Source organism: Manacus vitellinus, unplaced genomic scaffold (genome assembly GCF_001715985.3).
Source record: "Manacus vitellinus isolate BGI_N305 unplaced genomic scaffold, ASM171598v3 scaffold_12_pilon, whole genome shotgun sequence".
NCBI classification, from domain to species: Eukaryota; Metazoa; Chordata; class Aves; order Passeriformes; family Pipridae; genus Manacus; species Manacus vitellinus.
The window spans coordinates 3,209,014-3,215,533 of NW_021938949.1; positions in this window are offsets into that span (position 1 = coordinate 3,209,014).

A 6,520-nucleotide genomic window follows, 5' to 3' on the forward strand; every position below is an offset into this window, starting at 1 on the left:
ATGCCAAGAGTCACACAATAAATTATATTAAGAACAAGGCTGTTATGATTCAGGTGAAGCCTGGGTTCTAGTAAACATCTATGACAAGAATGGTTCTGGGTTTCATTCAAGCCTGATGTCCTTGAAAGTACCATATTTTGGGTATTTAAGTTGCCTCACGTTACGGAACTTAGCCAAGAATTTCTTCTGGGGAAGAAAATATGCATCCTTTTATAGACTTTGCAAAGCTGAATTGTGAAATCAAACCTCTGTTTAAATAGATTAATTGCTAATTAGACATTAGCCATTGATAAGATCACATAGTGTTAGATTCTTGAAATTATTGTGTCATGTAGGGCTATGAATGATGTTCCTGAAAAGGCACAATTCTTGTCGACTTCAAGGTTCCCTTTTGTTGTTGGACAAATCTAATATGTTCAGATCTACAAAGAAAATTAACAGGCTAAATTCTGATTTGACAGTAGTAGGACTTAGTTTAAACCCTCTCAATGAAATCCTTTTCCTGCTGAAGACACAGTCATAGTCTGTTATTTGTTTTGGAAGAGCAAAAGTTGACCTCAACTATTTCTCAACTTATAAAACCCCAATTCACCATCATATCAGTTATTTATTGCTGTGTGTCTCTGTTTCCTGGTAAAACTTTCTAGGGACCTGTGCTCCTGACTGCTTCCACGTATCCATGGACACGTGCCCATGGTATTCCTGTTCCTCCACAGCTATTTAAGTCTTTGGATGTGGATGTCAGGCCTATTGCCTGTAACAGTGTGAAAAAACATGGTATACTTTAGGATTTGGTAAAGGTTGAGCACAAAATAAACACAGGAAAAAAGAATAGATGGAGGGAGGTGACAGAGGGCACGCAAGGCAACTTTTCTGTGGACTTTGTTAACACTCAGAAGGATTCTTTCTCCTCTCACCTTGGCTGAACTCTACACCCCACTGCCCCTGAGCTGTGCCTGCCTGAACGAAAGGTCTGCACCTTTTTCAATCATTGTGTTATGAGATTTATAGATTTTGTTAAAAAAAAACAATCCCAGAAACTCAATACACTCCCCTGTTCATGGTTTCCTGGACTTCCTGACCTGTCATGCTCTAAAGTTTGCCATGAATTGCCCTCATTGTGCCATTTCCTCTGTTTTGTTTCTATTCTTGTCTTACAGCAGGGATTAAGAAGCTTGTGGAAAATTATCAACATAGTGATATTATTTGCCCATTTTTGGGTAGCATTTCCAGAAATTTATTTCTCCCTTCTCTTCTTTTCCTCTACCCTTTATTTTCAAGGCCCCAAGAAGGACTAATAACAGTGAGAGGTGATCCCTCCATTTAATCTCTTCTCCCTTCAGCTTGTACTGAATTTCCCCTTATAGAGGGTGTATCCTTACTCCTACACAAAAACCTGGAGGGACCATTTATTAACTCATTTTTTCCTTGCCATTGAAAGTGAAAAAAACAATGTTCTCTTGAAGCATGGGAGCCAAACTGCAACCCTTGGCAAAAAAGTGGCTGTTAAGTGCAATTGCTGGAAATAGTAATAATTTTTCTTTTCTGTTTTTTTTGTTGTTGTTGTTTGGTTGGTTGGGGTTTTTTTTTGTTTGTTTGTTTGTTGTTTTTTTTTATTTTTTTAATTTATTTTTTATTTTTATTTTGTTTTATTTTATTTTATTTTATTTTATTTTATTTTTTTTCCCCTGAAAAGTAACTGGAGCACTTGCAGGTACCAACGTGTCCAAAAGACAGTCGTGACTATAAAAACAACAAGGTGCAGAACACACTTGTTTTCCCAATCTACAATTTTTTCTTGTTTCATCATTTCACGTTATTGCTTAATGGAGAACAACCTGGCATGAAAGGGGAGAGGGGAGAAGGAAAGGATGGGCCTGCCTGATACTACATCCCATCAGTCCTGTGTGGGAAGAGAGGCCACTTGTACTGTAACTGTACTTTCTGTCTTGGAGCCAGATCTGATTTACCCAAAATTGTTTTAACATTGTTCAAGGAGGGAAAAAGGAGCTGAGTTCTATTTCTATCTGGCTTTCCAGTGTTTTGTGTTGTCATGGTAGCGTGAAAAGTGTTTGGTGGTACAAGGGAGGGGACATTAGTACTTTCATGTGTGCTGTAAGAGGTCTGACCTCAGCTCTGGCTGGTCAAGACTCAAGCCAGGCAAGGGAGTGATTCTCAACCACCTATTTCAATCTGTGAGAGCCAGAAAGATCTGGGTAGTGCCAATTTGACACACATTCCTTGCTAGTCCATGTCATTCCATTTCTGTTAATCGTCTAAGTGTACTTCAATGAGTCTTTATTTGCAAAGGTGATTAATGAAGGAGCCCTGAACTGACAGACTGTGGTTAATTTGCCACAGGCAGGTATTTTGTCTGTGGGGCATTTTCCTTCTCATTCTTGTCATTACTGAGGCTGCCACATCTACATCTTTTTGCAAGAGCCTTTGTCTACAGGAGGCAGAGAAAATGTTTAATGAAGGTAGGTCCACATTTCCTTGTCCACGACTCGCAGGTAAAAGTCTCGAAGGAATGGGAAAGTTGTACTTCACCACTGTAAAACCCAAGAAAACACCTGCTCAAGAACTGCCAAGGAAACTCTTGCCATAAGCACTTTGGATGAAGCCACCTTGGAAGGGGAGGAGGAGACTTTTAGTTGTTTGATTACAGATCCTATCATACTTGCCCTTGGGTTTAGCAGAGAAACACTGGGAAATTTCATTTACTAATACAAACATATCCTGAAATAATATGTCTTGGTGACATTTTAGGAGGGAATTAGTTGCCACCTCTCTCTGTCCAGTGGGCACATGGAAATGAACTTCTGCAAAGTTAAAATCAAACAAGATGAATGACACTTTTGGGAAGAGCCCTGGTCCTCTTGATATGTGGAATCTGGGAGTGACTATTTTCAGAGAACTTAGAGAAATTACTGATTTCTGACTCCTGGTCAAGCTCTGGCAAGAGGGAAGCTGTGGACATGTCCAGAACTTGAACTTTTGACTTCAAGGGACCTTAAAGACGACTGAGTCTCTGTGTGAACACGTAAGTGAGTCAGGCACTTCAGTTTCGTGAGTTTGAGTTGTGTTTATGTTCTTTTTCAAGTACTTTGCCTTGTCACATGAGGATTTCTCACATGGATTTTCAAGCATTTTGAGCTTCTATTGCCTCTGACCTTTGTCAAAACATCCAATGTAGTTAATTATTACGCTGGGGTTTCCACTGCATGAACAATAACCTCTTTCTTTCCTTAAAGGATTGTTTGTCCAATTAACCAGTTTTGTCCAATATTGTTAAAAAGCCTTGACTTTGGCTCCCTGATAAATAATAGCTGTTTCCTGAGCCCATTCAAACATTGAATTCATTGTTGTATTTTAATAATAGCCTCAGAAATACTGTAGGGTTTCAGCACCATACATTTATTCCAGTTATAAATCAACATAAATGATTTAAATAATGCACAGATCTAAGAGATTCACTTAGTAAAGTCACTTGAGTGTTTTACATGAATAAAGATAATGGAATAGAACTGGAAGAGCTGCAAGGTTTGCAGATTTAATTAATTGGCAATATGTGGGATTTGATGGTAGCTGAGGTATGGAAACCAGTGGGATCCCACACTCTTGTGCCAAGCTGGATTCTCAGACTAGAGTGTGACTTCCATGTGACTCAGGAAAGCAAAGTGTGCAGATGTAGGTGTATAAAATCCTGTGTATGTAGCCTCACATATGGAAAAGCATGTGGGCCAGACTTATGTAAAATTATTAATGAGTCTGTGTGGAACACACTTTTCCAACTCCTATTATTCCAGCAAAGATGTAACACAGTTCTTGGGTGAATTTTGATGGAGACTCAATTTGCAGCTGATATTAAATTCATAGACATGATTTGGACAGTTCTTTTTATTGCTTCATTTTGGTTTTGGTTTTTTTTTTCTTTTTTTTTTTTTTTTTTTTTTTTTTTTTAATTTTTTGCTTTTTTGTAGGAGGGAAAAAATTATTATTTCATGATGTATTCTGTGGATGTTTTGAAGCAGATTATTATTTTTAATGTTTTTGAGGCACAGTGTAATTCTGTTATTCCAGAGAAGATGTATTTGGACTTGCAAGCCAAGACATATAAATTTAGATGTTGGCAAGGTAGGAGTCCACATGTGAGGCAATCTTTTAAACATCTATTAAAGTCAGTGCAGGTCTGCTGAATTCAGCTAGGGAAACGTGAAAACTATTCAGATCACAAAATCAGGTTCAGCTGAATAACTGGAAAATTCCCTGACAGTATCAATCTCAATAGACTCTAATAGGTTCCTGTCTCCCTTGTATATGCCTATGCAGATATATGCAAACAACACCTACAGTTTTTAACTAAATATTTTTAAAAAGTCATAAATTTTTCAATGAAAATAAAACCATTTGCAATATTTGACATAGATCTTTACACTCCAGTTTTGAACTCATAGCTCAGTTTAATATCTAAAGGGCAAATATATAAATGATCAAAAATAAAATGTAATTCCTTGCCAGTGTGAATGACAAGCACTAGAGAAGACTTTAAATTAGTCCTGTCTGGTGAGAAAGAAGGATTTTATATTCAAATGTGCCAACTGCCTCTTAATCACATCTAGATATAGACAGAAATTATTTGCCTATATTGAGATAGAAATCCAGCAGAACATTAACACTTTGGTTGTCTGATTAATCTGTCCCTCAGACTGGTGGAAGCAGATTGTTCTGTGAAGATTTTCAGGATCTCAGGCTTTTATGAGACATGGGACAGGACAGCCAAGGCAAAATTGGGGCATTCCCTGGGAATGCTTGGAGCCAAAACCTCCTCTAATGGAGGTGTAAGTAGGAAGGGCAGCCCGTGGGGTGCCAGGCTGTAGGAGAAACCTTGAATTTGGGTGTATAAAGTAATGTTTCTAACAAGAGGGTGAGTGAAATTTCTGAGTATAAAACTTTATCTGCCCATTTCTATGGTCCTCAACACCCACCTAAATCCAAGAAATGACAGTGATGCATTTTTTCCACATCTTCCTTACCCAAATTCAGCTGGTAGTTCTCTCAGCTGGCCCAACTGCTACCTAGTAGCTACATATCAAAGCCTGAAGCCTCCTAGTCCCTCCAGAGCTGAGTTTTCAAAGGAATGGATGTTCCATTAAACACTCTCATTTGTACAAAATCAGTCCTGCCTCCGTTCCTGCTGCACTTTAATCCCTCAGGATCCCTGGGATGCTCACGGGGGCCCTGCTGCTCCGTGCACTTCTGTTTAAGGCAATCCCCCGAGGGGTGGTAACTAAAGAAAACCGTCTGCAACCTGGAGTTTTAAAAATAGCAGCAGATGGCTGGAACTCTGCCCCCAGCTGGGGCTGCAGTGAGCAAAGGCTCGTGAAGGATTTCAGGGTCAGCCCTGCACTGTGGGAACAAACAGCCCGAGTTGTGTTTGAACTGGAGGCTGAAGAACGAGCCACAGCAGGAGCTGTTCTCTGATTCTTTTGAGGTACTTTTGGAAAGGTTGTTCTGCTTTGTTCCTTCAGCCAAGCAGGCTGGAGATGGGACTGAGCTTGCTGCACTGTGAACATCCCTTGTCAAAATGCTTCATCCCTTTTTGCCTCTCCTCTTTTTCCCACACCTCATAATATTTCCATCCTTTTTTTTTTTTTTTTATTTCAGACCTTCCTCATGAACTTTTACCTCAGCAGGATTTGCTTCTCCCCTGTTCCAGACTGGAATATGGACCAGTCCCAAATTTTAGAATCATAAATCATAGAATGGTTTGGGTTGGAAGGAACCTTAAAGTTCATGGCATTCCCCCTGTCCTGCCATGAACAGGAACACATTTCACTAGACTGGGTTGCTCAGAGCCCCATCCAACCTGAACATTCCAGGGGTGGAGCAGTCACGAAGTCTCTGGTTTTAATACCTCTCTTTGCTTAGTAGCTGTCCCTGATGATGATGCATTTCACACCTTTGTCACTGCCTTAAATAGGAATTTGTTGTCTCAGGTCTCCAGTATCTGTCCTCACTGACTTTCAGGGCAGACATTCTTCACCCATCAGCTCACCACACAAACAATGCTGGGGCTGCTCAGCTCCCTCCATCAGACTTCTCACAGGGCTTCTGTCACCTACTGCATTTCAGGCCATAGCATCTTCCTTGCACACTCTGTATTCTCTGGACTTTCTCCATCCTGCAGCAAACACTTTCTGGAACTGACGCCTCTCCTCCTGCTTTCTCTTCTGTTTTAGCCCCAATCAAAATCAAAAATCAGGCCAGCAACCCCAATATACTCCAACTTGGCAAAGGACTTGAAAATAGAGTTAGATTTAAACCTGAACTGCTGGAAGGAGACATTTGGGAGTAGGGAAAATTGGGAACCTCTTTTCTCATTTTCCCTGTTAAAAAATTCAGTAGCATTCCCAGTTGCACAGTATCGACTGGGACCATGAATGATGGAGCCTTTCTTTTGTTTCTATTTTGCACTTTGTCTTGAATTTCCTTTTATTTTCTTTTGCCACAGAAGAAA